Below are 18340 nucleotides of genomic sequence, written 5' to 3'. Positions count from 1 at the left end.
CTGCCATTTGGGGGAAACAAAAAACATGTAAAGGTATTTTCTGTTATTAGGAGAGAACTTTTCAGAATGCCAGGATCTTTTGTCAGAACTAATCATCACACGACCGAGATCAGCCCCTTTGGAGAAAATGGCAGCCTTGGAGGGCGGAGTCTATGACATTAGAACACACTGAGGTCCCTCCCTAGGCGCCAACCCTTCTCCAAGCTCCAACCCCAAATCTACAGGAATTTCCCACCCGGAGTTGATAACCCTATGGTTCTACATCTCCCACATACAGAAGGCATTCAGACAAACATGTAGACATGTAGTGTGTTAGAGAGGATACAAGAAGTTTGCTGAAAACTATGGAATTGAAACACTGAAAAAAACTGTTGGTGTAGCTGCGTCATAGTGGCTAATTGAATTTTCAACGTAATCTCAGCTGCTGTTAAATAGATTTATAAAGGTTAGGAAAGGAACATATGTTTCACTTTGATAAACAGCAGTGTTGGCATCAGGTAACATGACAGAACAGAAATTTGGAAGGTGGAAAAACTAGAGATTATAAATAGAGGTGATCCTAGATCTAATTCTATGTGGGACCCAGGACCTGGTGCAGGAAGTCAGTGTTGTTGAGCCGATAGGGAACAGCGACCACAATGCTGTCAGATTCAGTATCTCAGCATGCGAACAAGTGGCAACTACTAATGTAGTTACATTCGCCTTCAGAAAGGGAAATTTCTCAAAGATGAGGGGGATAGTGCGCAGGAAGCTGAAAGGGAAAATCAAGAGAGTCAAAACTGTCCAGGATGCTTGGAGGTTATTTAAAAACACAGTAATAAAAGCTCAGCTGGAATGTGTTCCACAGGTTAGTAAAGGCAGCACCCAGTCCAAAAGAAAGCCACCATGGTTAACAAGAGAGGTTGAGGAAATTATCAGAAAAAAGAAAATGTCTTTTAGAAAATGGAAGTCCAGTTTGGCTGATGAAGAATACGAGAGGGAACACAAATGGTGGCAAAAGAGAAGCAAGTTAGCTGTAAGGGAGGCAAAAAAGGATTATGAGGAACGCATGGCTATGAACATCAAGACCAGCAACAAACAGTTCTTCAAGTACATAAAAAAGCAGGAAGCCAGCAAGGGAAGCGGTAGGCCCAAGATTAGATGACAAAGGAACAAAGGGTGTGCTAAAAGATGGCAGGGAGATTGCAGAGAAGCTGAATGAATTCTTTGCATCTGTCTTCACCCAAGAGGAGGTGAGGAACATTCCTGCACCTGAACCAAGCTTCTTAGGAGGCGAATCGGAGGAACTAGCGAAGATAGTGGTAGACAAGGAAGAAGTTCTGGCAGCCATTGATAAACTAAATGCTACCAAATCCCCTGGCCCAGATTGCATTCACCCAAGAGTTCTTAAAGAGCTCAAGCATGAAATTGCTGATCTTCTCACTTTAATATGCAACTTATCCCTGAAATCAGGCTCCATCCCTGAAGACTGGAAGATGGCCAATGTCACACCAATCTTTAAGAAAGGATCTAGGGGGGACCCGGGAAATTACAGGCCAGTCAGTTTGACATCTGTTCCTGGTAAATTAGTAGAATCTATCCTTAAAGATAAAATTATAAAACATGTAGAAAAGCAAGACCTGCTGAGAAAGAGTCAGCATGGCTTTTGCAGAGGCAAATCCTGTCTTACAAACTTACTAGAGTTCTTTGAAGGTGTAAACAGGCATGTGGACAGGGGTGAACCGGTGGACATTGTCTACTTGGATTTCCAAAAGGCTTTTGACAAAGTTCCTCACCAGAGACTGTTGAGAAAACTCAGCAATGAAGGAATAAGAGGGGAAGTCCTCCTATGGATTAAAAACTGGTTGAGAAACAGGAAACAAAGAGTGGGTGTAAATGGGAAGTTCTCACAATGGAGAGATGTAGGGAGTGGTGTCCCCCAAGGATCCGTTTTGGGACCAGTGCTCTTTAACCTATTCATAAATGACCTGGAAGTAGGGGTGGGTAGCGTGGTGGCCAAGTTTGCAGATGATACCAAATTATGTAGGGTGGTGAGAACCACAAAGGATTGCGAAGAGCTCCGCTGACCTTGATAAAATAGATGAGTGGGCTCAGAAATGGCAAATGCAGTTCAATGTAGCAAAATGTAAAGTGATGCACATAGGGGCAAAAAATCCAAACTTCACATACACGCTACAGGGGTCAGTGCTATCAGTCACAGACCAGGAAAGGGATTTAGGCGTCTTAGTTGATAGTTCCATGGGAATGTCAACTCAATGCATGGCAGCTGTGAAAAAGGCAAACTCTATGCTGGGGATCATTAGAAAAGGAATTGATAATAAAACTGCAAAATTGTCATGCCCTTATATAAAGCAGTGGTGTGACCGCACTTGGAGTACTGTGTCCAGTTCTGGTCGCCGCATCTCAAAAAGGATATTGAGGAGATAGAAAAAGTGCAGAGAAGGGCAACAAGGATGATTGAGGGACTGGAGCATCTTCCCTATGAGGAGAGGCTGCAGCGTTTGGGACTCTTTAGTTTGGAGAGGAGGCGGCTGAGGGGGGATATGATTGAAGTCTACAAAATTATGCATGGGGTAGAAAATGTTGACAGAGAGACATTTTTCTCTCTTTCTCACAATACTAGAACCAGGGGACATTCATTGAAAATGCTGGGGGGAAGAATTAGGATTAATAAAAGGAAACACTTCTTCACGCAACGTGTGATTGGTGTTTGGAATATGCTGCCACAGGAGGTGGTGATGGCCACTCACCTGGATAGCTTTAAAAGGGGCTTGGACAGATTTATGGAGGAGAAGTTGATTTATGGCTACCAATCTTGATCCTCTTTGATCTGAGATTGCAAATGCCTTAACAGACCAGGTGATCGGGAGCAACAGCCGCAGAAGGCCATTGCGTTCACATCCTACATGTGAGCTCCCAAAGGCACCTGGTAGGCCACTGCGAGTAGCAGAGAGCTGGACTAGATGGACTTTGGTCTGATCCAGCTGGCTTGTTCTTATGTTCTTATGTTCTTATGATTATTAAGACTTCAGACCTTTAGGCTCCAATCCCAAACACTTTCTAGGAAGCAAGTCCCACTAGATCCCATGAGACTCACTTCTGGGGAAAAAATGCAGAGGATCACACTGCATGTCTGTCAAGAAGCCTAGTAAAATTCGCTAAGTAAATTGTTTTAATTAAACTGTGGAATCTCTTCTACTTATCTTTTTGTGGTAATATTATACATAAAGAAATATAGCTAATTGAACTGTTTCGTTCTCTTCCTTTACCTCTCTGTATGCTAGGATTTTGGTCCTCGAATTATGCTCGATTACCACTATGGCTGCCCTGACCTGGATAGTGCAGGCTAGCCTGATCTTGTTGGATCACAGAAGCTAAGCAGGGTCAGCCCTGCCTTGTATTTGGATGGGAGACCACTAGGGAATACTAGGGGATGTAACATGGAGACAGGGAATGGCAAGCCACCTCTGAAAATCTCTTACCTTGAAACCCCAATGGGATTACCATTGGTCAACTGTGACTTGATTGCAAAAAACTAACACTATGACAACAGAGTTGCACAGAAAAGTCCACCTCCTAGCTTTTCATCTTTTCCTTTTTCATTGCACACACCTGCAGAGCCTCAGAGAAAAATGCCTCCACTGAAACATTTCTGCTACCATCGTTGTTACTGCCCTGATTCAGAGTATATGCAAGGTTAAAGAAACCCTATGGTGTCACTGACATGACAAGCAATTTTAGACTGGGCAATTTGTTCTTTTTCTGAATCACAATACAATAAACACTGGCATATGAATATATTTGTGAAAAGCAGATTATTGGCAAAGGGAGCGATGGATGTTCTAAATATTACTGGGTAAATTTGAATCAAGACTTACAATAGTGCCAGTCTTGTAACATGATTGGTTCCGTCTAAAGAGAGAGAGAGAGAGAGAGAGAGAGAGAGAGAGAGAGAGAGTCCTTGTTTCTCTCTCTGGTTCTTTAGGTAACATGCTTGCTGATTAAGGATTACTTTCAAAGTTCTCAGGCAGTTTAGCTTGATACTGCATATAGAAGAGTTTGATATTGTGAGATGTGTACCCTTTATCTTTATCACTAGATTAACACAATGTACAGTTCCTGTTTCTTACATATTACACAGAAGTAAGTTACTATAATGGGAGACCTAACACAGAATAGAGTGTCTGATTCTTTGTCGGAGGGCATCTTATAAATCCTTTGAGGGAGGGTATCTTATAAATCTAAACAAACAAACAAAAATTATTAATACCTCTGTGGATACTGTTTCTATGAAATCCAAGGAGTGTGCGGAAGCCAAATTGAAAATGGTGTGACCCCAATGTTAGTGGTCAGACTACTCCCATAATCCTTAGTGGCACTTATAAGGGCTATAACACACCTCTATTAAGGATAGGTGTGGTCCCACAGGATAAGATCAGCGAGAAATGGAGTTCAAACAGACACCAAACGGCTAAGGAGGACTGACACTAATCCCACCTCCCCCATCCACACTTTTAATGGTATACACTGCTATACAGCTCATGTTAAACAGCTTCTATTACATTATAACAATCTCATCAATATTGATGACAGGTCTTTTCTATAAGGTTTTCCCCCATAAACAGAATTACAAACAGCCCATAATAAATACCTTTTCTTTGTTATAGAAAACCATCAGCAGTTTTCCCAGGGAAAGTTTCACTCAGCTGCCAAATGTGTCTTTCATCAAGCCTAAAGACACTGGCCAGCATCTCCTAATAACAAACAATAATTGAGAGAACATGTTTTCATGAAGACACTTGGCTATTGTTCTCATGAAAGCTAATAACCACACCACTCTGCACCTAAAGGATGAAAACACCCTACAGATTCCAAAAATAAATTTCAAAACTTCTTCTTTTTACTCACTGGTATACAGTACAAAATATCAGGCTTACTCAAATACCTTCATAATAATTAAATATATACAAGAAAAAAATGTGTATTAGGCCAACTACCTTTACAAAGAAAATCCACAGTAGGCAATAATGCTTCTGGATTATATACATATTTATATATATTATACCAGTACACTAAACCATATTGGTTTATTATTATTTGGCACAGAATCAAATTTTAAATATCATTATCAGACAACGTTAAAACGATTAATTTGCTTTAACAGTACAGAAGCCGAGTTATCCGAAGTTGTAGCTAAATTTCTTTTGAAGGTCTTGTGGGGTTAGAAAAATACCTCAGGTTTTGCTAAGCCTAGCCTTGTATTACGTTTTGACACTTTGTCTTTTCTTCTTTTGAAAATGCCTAATAAAGGTTACTGAACTGAACTGAACTGCTTCTGGATTAGTTGTTATTTTACCCAGGCTTTATCAAGCCTATTCCTGTAAATAATAAATACAAATAATAAATAAATAAATAAATAATAAATAAATAATAAATAATAACTGACTCCTGTAAGAAAATGGACAGGTTCCTAACTATAACCCAACAACAGCTAAATTTCAAGGATAGAACTGCAGCAGAGTCTAAGTGTTTTTAGAGAACTAAATGAATTTGTTCCCCAACTTAGGTACAGAAAATCACCTCAGCTTGTTTACCCCAAAACGAACAAAAAGAACACTCAACAGTTATCTACAGAAGGTATGATAGGCACTCTTGGTTTGCAAACAGTGTTTTGAGTGACAGAGCTTTCTGTTTTCTTTGCAGAAAACTTATGCAGAAAAGAAGGTTGTGTTTACAGTTTCAGGAGCCTGAAAGGCATCCACACTTCTTTAATTCAGCAAACTATGTAAAACAGTTGTTTGCAAGAGCTAGTAGAGAACAGGACTGAAGTCTATGCCTGATGTGATCTGACAGCATTGTTTTCATTTTTGTGGTTCCATTGTCTGCATTACTTGAGATAGCATGTCTGATACTTTTTTGCACTTTTTAAATTTTTGTAATCCTAGTCCTGTTGTATTGTTTTAGAGATCTCTCATGCTATTTGGTTACATTGCTTTATACTATGTAATCCACATTGAATCTCAAGTAGAAAATGAGTCTATAGATATAGGAAATAGTGATAGATGTCCCCCAATATACTCACACACACACACACACACACCCCGGCCAATATATATATTTGGCTATAGGCCTAGGGTGAAGCTATGGTCTGGTAGTTTTAGGTTCTAACATTTCCCTGCACCTATGGCTAGCATTTTTGAAGGCATGTCACAGTAAAATGTGTTTCTTCCCATGACACACTGTGCCACAGAGAGGAACAGATCTTATCATGACACGCCTTTAAAGATGTCAGCAGTAGATGCGGGCAAATGTTAGGCGCTAAGAGCTTGACCGCAAAGCCCCCAAAATCCACAACAGCCTGCACATACATGCACAGTTGCCAAAAACAGTGAATAGACTTCAGTTCCAATTATGCAAAAATATATCCAGAAGTATCCTGCAGTTTAATAGCTCACATCATAACACTGTATACGCATGACATATGTAGGAAAATATTGAAGCCACTAAGTATTACAATACCCTATGAGTGATGGGATGGATTAATTTCTATTTATATAAATAGCTTCCAAGGGATGCTATTTATGATGATGCAAAAAACATCCAGCCAGTTGGCAAAGTCTGCAACTGAGAAAAACAAATATTTTGAAGCAGACAAGTTGAGACAATGATATGCAGAAGCATGGTTTTCTCTATGTCAACTTTGGAGCCCAAATAAAACAGATTCACACCTTTGTATAAGCATTATTCAAACTGACTGCTCACTACATTTTTTTTTTCAAAAAGGTTCTTTAGGGTCATTTCCTGGTAGATGTGGAGAAAACTAGTAGGTGGAAGCATTTTTCAAGATGGGGCTGTGCTGATTTCAGTAAGGAGAGCGGGCTGATTAGGAACACAATTTCTTCAGATTTCTGAGCCACAGAATCACAAAAGATTAACACAAGAACAAATTTTAAAATTTTTAATCTGGCTGACTTTGGGAAGATGTTTGCTCACTGATGTGAGCAAGAAGATAGATTTCAGCAGAAAGGCCCACAAAGAACATTAAATAAAAAGGGAAGAGAAGTTAATAGGCTGTTTCTATGAAATGTCATCATCATGAAAGAACTTGATGCAGGTAGGCCAGATTTACATGAAAAACCCAGACCAATACTGGATATTGTTGTTGTTGTTGTTGTTGTTGTAGATTTCACAGCTGCCAGATCTTTAGCTTGAGCAGCTAAAATCAGGGATTCAGTTTCCTTTTTCACAGTACCAGTTGTTAACCAGGTCTTTTCGTTGTCCACCTTGTCCTTGATTTTCTCCAGAAATTGGCCATGCAGTGCTTTGTTGTGCTAGCTTTCAGTCTTCATTTTAATCACATTTTTCCTGTATTCTTGTTTGGTTTTCTGGGTCTTCAGCAAATGTCTGTTCTTCACTTCAATCAATGCCTGTTCTTGACTTTCCTTCACATAATCAGCCAATGCATGCTTCTCCTCTTCCACTGTCTGCTGTACTTGCAGTAAGCCTCTGCCACCAGACCTCCAGGGAAGAAGAGCTGGAAAAGATCACAAAATACAAGGACCTAGAAATTGAAGTTGAATGATTGTGGCAAAAAAGAACAACAGTAATCCCACTAGTAGTCGGTACTCTAGGAGGAATCCCAAGAAATCTTGAAAAACATCTGGAAAGACTAAACTTGGACAGAACATCAGTCCACATGCTGCAGAAAGCAGCACTTCTAGGAACTGCACATATTCTACGCAAATACCTCTAATATCCTAGGTCCTTGGGAAGGACTCGATATTCAGAGATGAATTTCAGACACTTGTGCTGTGTTGTTATGTGTATAATAATAATAATAATAATAATAATAATAATAATAATAATAATAATAATAATAATAATAATAATAATAATAATAATAATAATAATAATAATAATAGGAGAAAATCAATGACAAGGTGGACAATGAAAAGACCTGGCGGTGGTTAACAACTGGAACTCTGAAAAAGGAAACTGAATCCCTGATTTTAGCTGCCCAAGAGCAAGCCTTTAGAACAAATTCGATCAAGGCCAAAATCGAAAAATCCTCAGATGATGCAAAATGCAGATTGTGCAAAGAAGCTGATGAAACTGTAGATCATGTCCTCAGCTGCTGCAAAAAGATTGCCCAGACTGAGTACAAACAGAGACACAACTCAGTGGCCAAGATGATCCACTGGAATTTATGAAAGAATTACAACATAAGAACAGCTAAGAACTGGTGGGAACATTGTCCAGAGAAAGTAATGGAAAATGAGAAGGTCAAGATCCTGTGGGACTTTCGAATCCAAACGGACAAAGTGTTGAAACACATTGCACCAGACATCACCGTGATCGAGGACAAGAAAGTGAGCATCATCGACATAACAGTCCCCGGTGACAGCAGGGTCATTGAAAAAGAACACGAGAAGGTTACTAGATACCACGATTTGAAAATCGAGCTTCAGCGTCTATGGCACAAACCAGCTGAGGTCGTCCCAGTGGTAATCGGCACGCTGGGCGCCATCCCAAAAACACTAGGGCAGCACTTGGAACATCTTCAAATTGACAAAATTAACATTGGTCAAATTCAGAAGGCAGCCCTGCTGGGATCCGCAGGGATACAACACCGATACATTACAACTTCCTAGGCCTTTGAGTGAGGCTCGAATTGTAATGAAGGCCAACAACCAGCTAAAGATCTGGCAGCTGTGAAATCTACAATAATAATAACTTTATTATTATTATATTATTATTATGCTATTCTGAGTAGTCAATGTGCAGATGAAAAATCATAAAAGCGTAGAGGCTCTGTGCTTTGCTACCTCACATAAAATCTGTTTATAATTCTATATGTCTTAAGAACAAAGGAAAAACATGCCGCATTCACCTTTTCAGCTGTTTGTTGGCACAAATTGGTAAAATAATTATAGGCTGTTGGCATTGACCCCCATAAGACTTTTTTTCTGCCTCAACCTTCAGGAAAAATATTTGAGAAAGTCAGGAAATTTGGAATTAGGCGCCATTAGATTTGGTTGACACTGACAGAACATGTCAAGGGCTAAAGCTGTGGAGTAGTTAAAGCACTGGACTATGATCAGGGAAATGTGGATTCAGATCTCAACTCTGCCAGGAACCTCATTTGGCCAGTTACTGCCTCTGAACCATAGACTTGTGAGGATAAAATAAGATGAGGAAAGCATACAGACTTCACTGAGCTCCTTGGTAGAAGTATGACAGATAAAAATCAGTAAAATGGCCTACATGCTAGCTCTGGTAGAGACCTTGGAAATAGCTACAGTCACTAAAGAAAAATGGCCTACATGCTAGCTCTGGTAGAGACCTTGGAAATAGCTACAGTCACTAAAGAAAAAAGCCTTATCTCCCCCCCAGTTGCCAAAAATCTATTTACCTACAAAAAGGTACATTAGTCTAGAGAGGACTTATAGTCTAATACTAAGTGACAGGGTATCAAGAATATTTATCCCTCCAGCTGTAGGAATGAATCAAGGAGAGCATCTGTGTTAACCTTATAAACTAGGCATAAACTGGTAGTGTCTACCAGAGCTTCTCTAAGTAGAAATGCTTGGGCTTGAAACTGATATTTTCTAATGTATTGCAGAAAATGTATTCAACCAACGAGCTATGTCCCCTTCACTTTTCACAGTATTATACAGGGAGGTAAATGAAGAACAAATAAGTAGACGCTTAAAGGAATCCAGGTAAAATATTCAGTCTTGAATACAAAGAAGAAAGAGATAACTGGGAACATATGTGGTGACATTTATTCAAACGACTTCTGAGTGCAGATGTATCTATAAGGTTTACATTCTCTGACTTTCAGGATATGTTGATGGTGTTGGGAAGTGAATTCAGATGCCTTCACATCCACATGTTCATGGACAGGGATGATAGGTAGATCATGGTAATGTAGGTTCGCACATATGGTGGTATGACGCAGGCAGCCCAAAACTCAGCCCGAGGAGGCTGGGACTGCGCCTCTGCAGCAGCACCCCACTGCCTTCAGAGGGCTCTTCAGTGGCATGGGGAGACAGAAAAACCCAACACACACACACCACTGGAAAGCCCTCCATGGGGCTTAAGGGAGTTATGCCACCCAAAAGAGTAGTGTATGTCCAAGCTTCAAACTGTGGTGCAACTGCCCACACACCCAAGGTGGAAGCCAAGGAATGTCAGCTCCACTACCAGAAATGTCACAGCCTGCCGACTTACATCAGTGTCCAGGCAGACACGAGTGCAGCTCTGTGGTGTCCTGGATGTCTGGGTTTCACCACTGCAGAGCTGAAGGGCAACCAGTCACTGGCACCTTTGCCTCCTCCACAGGCAAACGCACTGGTGCCTCCACAACACGATTCAGCCCCCCCAGTAGGATTAGGAATTCTGGAATAATTCTTTATAAGGGGCAGTAGATCCCCAGAGTATGACCAAAGATATCAACAAGCTTGTCATTTGTGAACCTATATCATTCTTGTCTCACTCCAGCATAACAGTACCTGTTTGCTGACTGTAAGACCCTTACAATGTCATCTATGGGGTGTTATATTGCTACAATAAACAAACATTGTTGTATGTTTCTTTTGAGCTTTGTCTATATGCATGTGTTTCTTGACTGGGTGTTCACTATGGGCCCCAAGCACACAGAAATATATAATCAAATCCATTGTCACAGAAATATATAATCAAATCCATTGTCACAGTTTACATCATTCTTGCATTCCCTGAGGTATAATGATGTAAGACTATTCAGTCATATTGAAAGTGCACTGTTAACATACCAGCAGTGGAGGCATATAAGTGGTAATTAGTCTAATGCTGTTAGAAAACTACTCCTCTTGCTGATGGTCAACTGTCGCTCCAGGATAACTTGAGAGGAAGTGATGTGTGGATAATTACAGCTAATTTAATTAAGCCATATCTCATTTTTCAATATTTCAAAACTCCACGAGCAATATACGAAGCGAGAAATATTTACTGGGCAAACAGTACTATCCTAAGCACAATTGTACTTTTCTATATTGAAAAGTATAAACAGCTGAGCAGCCCATCCATGCTGCATGAGGTGGACCGCATTACCAATGGAGCACTGCCCTACCACTCTCAAAGAGTGAGAAGGCTTGCAAAGTGCAACAGCTTCCCCGCTGCTAGATGTCTCAGTGGACCGCAATGGACTTATGCCAGCCAAAAGGCTATCTTAAGTCTGGACTGTGGCCCGCTGTCAGCTTGTCCCCAGCCTCGTCCCACCCCCCACTACACTAGTGGCAGTTTGGGGGGGGGGCTGGAATGCTGGCACCATGTTCAGCACTATGCTTTAGAGCACTGGCAGCTACACTCTGGCTTACCTTCTCCTGCTGGGTTCTGTCGTGTTGTGGAGGCCAGAGGACACGCCCCCCTGGCCAGAGCGACAGCTTTGGAGACAGAGGCCAGGGGGGCGTGTCCCCTGGCCTCCACAATGCGTCAGCAGGAGAAGGTAAGTCGATTGGGGAAGACGGGAGGGAAACGCCGCCTTACATCCACTGCCAAAAGTGGAAGACACCACTTTTGAAAAACCTCGCTCGAAGAGTGAGGTTCAAAAGTGGTGTTTCCGTGCTGCTTGGGTGGCACGAGCACTCTGCTGCTGCAACGCAGGAGCGTCTGCTGTGCGAATGCCTCCCCAGCAACGGCGTTTTTGCCATCCCTGGGGCGCTGTATTCCATACAGGCAGAAACAGCCAGAGCAGCAATAGTAAGAAACTTCACTGCCCTGATTAAATGAATATGAAACTACCACAACACCCTAAAATGATAGCCTAAAAGTCCTGCTAATACTATTGCTTCTGGACCTGTTTAATTCTCACAGCTTTATTATTCTAGATACATACATATATGCTGGCACAGTTTATTATAAAGTCTTAATGGAAAACAGGAACAAAAGTAACTGAAGTTTCCACTGTCAAGTAAGCACCTTATTAAAGTATTTTGGACATCATTCAACCAGAGCTAACTATTTTTAAGTATTGTACCACAGATCTGAAAGAGGGAGTTAAATACATACTTAGTGTGGGATTTACAAATCCATAATTTGGGTTGTCACATACTCTAACTTGCCCTGCATAGTTAAAATTATTTGGGAGGGTGTTAAATCTTACTGAGACTCCACAAAGGAAGGCATGTTTTCACTTGGAATGACACATTAATGAGTACTTCACAGTGTCATTATGTGGGTTTGGATCCCACATAAAAGCTCATAGAAGGAGCTGGTGAAGCAGATCATTTCCTGCCATCCCCACTCTCAAGCAGCTGCGAGATTTTGTTTAATAAAATGCTTTTTAAGGGAAAAAGATCTATCTAAAGAGGGTTTTCTATTAAGATATATCATTAGCCAAATGGTTTTCCAACATGAAATATAGTATGTGACTGTATATTCATGCAATGGTTCCTTTTCCTTCATGAATTTTTGGTGAAGTAAGTCAGAGGCCCAGGCAGCCAGTGTAATGCTGGCAACGGCTGCACATTTTAACATAAGATGATTCAGGCCTGCTCTAGTTCTTGATAGGAGAAGTGCGTCATCCGCATATAGCAGGACGGGAGTTGGGATATTACCTAGGATAGGACTACTCACATTTAGTGCTTTTAAGGTTGGCGCCAAATCATTTAAAAACAGGTTAAACAATGTGGGGGCCAATATGCATCCTTGTTTAACACCAGTTGTAGTTGTAATTTTTGGGGTAAGCACACCTTCTTGTGTAGACCTCACTTGGCAATGGGTTTTATGGTATAGTAATCTTATCAAAGCGAGTAATCTGCTTTCTACCCCTAGGATTTCAAGTTTTCGCCAGAGCTTGTTTCTTTCAACTGAATCAAATGCCCCCTGTAAATCGAGAAAGGCAATGTACAATTTAGTACGGCCTTTCTTGATATATTTGTGAAAAATTACATCAAGGAATAAACAGTGGTGTAACGTAGTATACCCCTTCTTGAAACCTATTTGTTCTGATCCTAATATTTTGTTCTGCTCAATCCATGTTTGTAGGCGGTTAAGCAGCATCTTTGCGTATAATTTTCCTGCTATTGATAACAGACTTATTGGCCTGTAATTAGCTGGTACATTAGGATCACCTTTCTTATAAATTGGTACAATCACCGCATTAGTCCAAATCTCAGGCATTTTGCCCGTGTTATTAAACTCTGAAAAAAGTTTGGCTAATATGGGAGACCACCAGTCAACAAATTCCTTGAATATATCAGGAGGGAGCTGATCAGGCCCAGATGATTTATTAGATTTTAATTGTGTAATGAGCTTTTTTATTTCTAATTCCGTGATTTGGCGCCAACCTTAAAAGCACTAAATGTGAGTAGTCCTATCCTAGGTAATATCCCAACTCCCGTCCTGCTATATGCGGATGACGCACTTCTCCTATCAAGAACTAGAGCAGGCCTGAATCATTTTATGTTAAAATGTGCAGACTACTGTAAAATTAACAGCTTAACTATAAATATCGCCAAAACTAAAACCATGGTCTTTTCTAATAGATTTAAACCATTCAAATGGTTCATAGATGGAAAGGAAATTGAACAGGTTAAATCCTTTAAATATCTAGGGATCCACCTCCACTAAAACACCAAATGGGTACAGCACAGAAATGCAGCAGTGAAGGGATGTACAGCTGTAATAAACGCAGTGTGTAATTTTTTTAATGCTAAAGGACAACAACATATCCCCTCAGACTTAAAGGTTTTTCAAGCCAAAGTTTTGCAGCAACTCCTTTATGGGGTTCCGATTTGGATAACTGCCTGGTGCAATGCGGCAGAAAAGATACAATCTGCGTTTCTATACAAAATATTCGGAGTCCCGCATTGTGTACCATATGCGGTGCTATGTTTAGAAGTGGGCATGCACCTATTAAATACCAGGGCTTGGCTGCTCACCTTCAAGTTTTGGATAAAGATATGCTTTCAGTTACATTCGGGCAGTTTACTGCATAAGGCCTTAGCTGAAGTCAAAAGCTTTGATTGGTGGAACACAATTAATGGTAAACTTACCCGATTGGGCTTTTCTTTGGAAGAGCTGGCGATGAAGGACCCCCAACAAATATATAGTCTAATTAAACTTAGATTATATGATCAGGAGCTTCAACACTTAATTAATAAAGCAGCAACCACATGCTCCCCACTGTATTTTGGTATAACTCCGGAACCCGATAAGATGGCCAGCTACTTATTACTAATCCCTGATCCCAACCAACGACGGATACTGACCAGAGCCAGATGTAATGTTTTTTCACCTGCTCTCTTGCAAGGTCGGTTTGAGAAGCGGCCCCTAACACATAGAGTATGTCCATTCTGTCTCACCATAGTCGAAACATTGGATCACATTTTATACTATTGTCCAAAATACAACACACAGAGAGAAGCCCTATTACCATCAATAAGGGGTAAAAAACCGTCCAGAATATCAACGGTAAAATTACTAAATAGTAATGATCCTGATATGCTTGGGAGATTAGCCAGCTACTTGTTAAAGGTCATGTACCTAAGAGATGTGTAACTGTATGAATGTAACGTTTTGCATTGAAATTCAAAATGATAATTTTCAGCCAAAGATACTGAATGCAAAGTTGAATGAAATCAGTATCATGCAAACATAAACTATATATAAATGAGTAATATTCTTCAGCCATGGCACCTTGGGTTATTTTAAAATGCATATGTATAGGCTCATTGTTATTTATTTACTTATTTTAAAATTAGGAAAATTTAATTGTCCTATTGTTTTAATTAGTAATCTCCAGAGCCTGAGGAGTGGATATATCCTTTTAGCAAATAGAACTAAATCGGGAAGTGCCAGATATTTCCTGGTGTTGGATCTTAAATATAGTCAAATGGTATCTGTTTTACAAATTTATTTTTGAATTGAATGGCTAAACCCTTTTAATCCATTTTATATTTCTACTAATGAACTATCAAGTTGGAAAGCAAAATCCATAGATGTAACATATGATTTTAAATTTAATAATTTAATAACAGTGTATAACCACTGTCTCATACCTAATGCCAATAAAGGTTATTGTGATTGTGATTGTGATTGCTGACAACGGCTGTGAGGGAGCTGACTAATATTGGCTCCTCCCTTGGCCACGTCCCTGCCCTAACCTGATACTCCAGTTTTGGCAGCAGCAGCCCTGGGCCACTAGGTTGGCAACCAGCACTGCATCTGAGCATCATGGAGAGCCATGGCAGCTGAACACCAATGGAATTGCTCCTCTGCTGGGGCAAGTGCAGATTTCCCCCCACTCATCCCGTGGAAGGGGTCGTGAGTATCTCGCCCTTTCCCGGCCCAAAGGCCAGGCTCAGGGTGGCAAACAATATTCTAAACCCGATACATATGCCAGTAAAATCATCTATAAAACAACACATAGTAATACAAGTTCATTAATAATAATCTACAATTCTGATAAATTTCTATGGCATCAATACAAATTCAATTAGATTTTCATGACCAATTTAAATTTCACTTATAATGTACAAATCCCTGCCTCCCATTTCTGTACTAGGTTAAGTCATATCAGAAGAGCAGGAGGATAGGCGACGGGGGAATTGGGAGGCCAGTCAGTTGTAAAACCATTGTTGCCTCAACCAAAGGCCTGGTGGAACATTGCTATCTTGCAGACCCTGTTGAACTGGACTAGGTCCTGCAGGGCCCAGGTCTCAGCTGACAAAAAGTTCCACCAAGTCAAACCTTAAAACCTGAAGAAGAGAAGGTAACAACTGCTCATCCTTAATGTCAGCTATAATAAACTTCAGAGCTAAGGGGAAGGGGGGGAAACAATTCAAAAAACAAGTTTTGGCTGATGTTTTCAAAGAGCTGGTAGAAGTCACTTAAGCACTTGGATTCAGAAACTGTTAAAGTAATGATTTTGCTTTTAACAGCAGTTGCTTCTGCTGACATAGAAAAAATACTCTTTACTTTTGTTCTTATTCTAAATTGTGAAATTGTTTGGGACCTGATAAAGCAGAAAAGCTGGTTTTCTTTTTCCAGATTATGAACAAACAGGAAATTGACGATGAGCGATCGGCAGAAGACAGTATTTTAAGTTTTTCATGGCTGAGGTAGTTGAAGTTATTTTTAAGAGGTTTTTTTACCACGTTAGTTAGCAGACAATGATTTTTAAGCAAATACAAGAATACATATGATACATAATGTTATAGATTTAAACAGCTGAAATGATTATTGTTATTGTTAATTATTATTTTTCTCCAATAAAGTACAGCATAAAAGTTGTCCAAATATGAATGGTTAACCTATTGAAATGGAGATAGTTCACCTTGCAATGATGTCATAATAATCGTATTTCAAATGGCAAATAACCAAATGATCATTAATTTTTGTAGAACTGTAAAGCTAACCTGAAAAACTATTATGCTAACAATGAAACCTTCATCTGGATTGTAAATATTAAGGTTATGGCAACCAGCAGAAGAATCATTTTGAGTAGAAAACCATGACTTAAATCAAGTCTTACTAATGATCTAAATCAATTTGATTTTAATCAAATCCTTCCTGGCAGTGTATTGTCAAAGGCTTTCACAGCTGGATTCAACTGGTTGTTGTGGGTTTTCTGGGCTATGTGGCCGTGGTCTGGTAGATCTTTTTTCTAACGTTTCATCTGCATATGTGGCTGGCATCTTCAGAGGTGTATCACAGAGAGAAGTCTGTTACACACTGCGTACAGTGAGAAGGGAATGTTTAGTGGGGTATATATTGTCCATGTCCAAGGGTGAGAAACCAATCAGTGTTTTGGGTGGAACTTGCTATGCAAAGGTGTGGTTGAGTGCATTGTATGTGGGTGGGGGTTTCAAACCATTTACATTTGTATTCATATTTGCATTCCCTGCAGTAGTAACAGTATTAGTGAATGCAAATCCTATTTCTGGGTTGTCCGTGAACCTAGCATGCCCTTGGCCTTTGATTCAGGTGTTTTTAAGTACTGGTAGCCAGATTTTGTTAATTCTCAGAGTCTCTTCCTTGTTGTTGAAGTTGTCTTGGTGTCTGTGGATTTTAATAACCTCCTTGTGTCGTCTGACATAGTAACTGTCTGAGTTATCCTTCCTGGTAGCCCCACCCCCTTTAAAAAACAAAATAAAACTAGTTTATCCAAGCCGTTTAGGAGAGGGTAGACAGAGGTAGGATTTTGTTCCTATTTTCTTTTCCCTGTAAAACAGTTGGTTAGTTAGAATTCAGTTTTTGAAACAGGGGAACAAGTCAGAACTTTTATATAATCAGAATAATACAGGCTTCTGGCTTATAATAATCCAACACAGGATGGGAGGGCGGGAAGAGCTTGTTATATTTTTCAGTATTATTGCCCTGCTCTGGCTAGCCCTGGCTAGCCTGATGTCATCAGATCTCAGAAGCAAAGCAGGGTAGACATTCTCAAGTGTCTGAATGATAGATCTCCAAGGAATATCAGGGTTGTAATGCAGAAGCAGGCAACGGCAAACCACCTCTGAATGTATCTTGCCTTGAAAATCCCACCGGGGGTCGCCATAAGTCAGCCATGCCTTGACAGCAACAGCAACAACAAAATCAATATTATTAGGGCAGTAATTGATGCTGCCAACTGATCCAGTAGAAAGGTGAACCCAAAAAAAGAGGTTGCTGTGGAAGCAGTACAAACAGCGCTTCAATTCTCTGTAGCAATTCGAAAGAAACACGTTGCATGAAATAATTTATGGCAGACATTTTCAAACAATAAGTTAGCGGTGTCATGTTATATTTAATGAGTACCAAATGAAAGAAGAGAAGCATTCTAAGTGGTATCGTGCACAGTATCATAGGCAAGAACAGGTTTTAGTATGGTGACCTCTGCCCCAAACCTCCATAAACACGTAGTGTTTCTTTATCAGGATAAGGTTCTGAGAACAATCATACAATGTTCTTGTGAACAGGGGCATATTTTGTTAAGTGATGCCAAAGGAAGTATGAATCAAATACTTGGCCTAAAGTGGCTTTTAAAGAAAATCCCTCAGAGTTTTCTGTGGATGAATTAACAAGCAGTTGGTTATACAGGGAGTTCTCTAAAGACAGTAAGCTAATGAAATGTGACAGGTTGAATGTTGCAAAAATAATGGTCTGTGCTGTCCAGTGACTGTAAAACAGAATCTGGATAAGGTAAACTAAAAAATAATTGTATACAACGGGTCCACAATTGTTTGAGCCTATGGACATGTTTGCAATTCTGGCATAGGGTGGTAGGTGCAGTGATGAAGGGAGGGGGAACTGTGCCCGGAGCATGAACTGCCCGCCTCCACCTCCCCACAATGACTGCAATGGCGGCACCCAG

General features: G+C 40.2%; 1 protein-coding gene across 2 annotated transcripts in view; it reads right to left on the bottom strand.

The window, feature by feature from the left end:
- Positions 1–18340, bottom strand: part of LOC125440091 (melatonin receptor type 1A-like) — a 77395-nt gene that overhangs the window by 39407 nt on the left and 19648 nt on the right. The window contains exon 4 of one of the 2 annotated variants that reach the window (XR_007245632.1): positions 7487–7534. The exons of the other annotated variant lie outside the window; for it this stretch is intronic. The gene's annotated coding sequence lies outside the window, so the exon portion shown is untranslated. Of the gene's footprint in view, positions 1–7486; positions 7535–18340 lie in introns of those variants that run through there. 2 annotated transcript variants of the gene reach the window in all.

Source organism: Sphaerodactylus townsendi, linkage group LG10 (assembly GCF_021028975.2).
Source record: "Sphaerodactylus townsendi isolate TG3544 linkage group LG10, MPM_Stown_v2.3, whole genome shotgun sequence".
Classification (NCBI taxonomy): Eukaryota; Metazoa; Chordata; class Lepidosauria; order Squamata; family Sphaerodactylidae; genus Sphaerodactylus; species Sphaerodactylus townsendi.
This window is presented reverse-complemented; position numbering and strand designations above follow the sequence as displayed.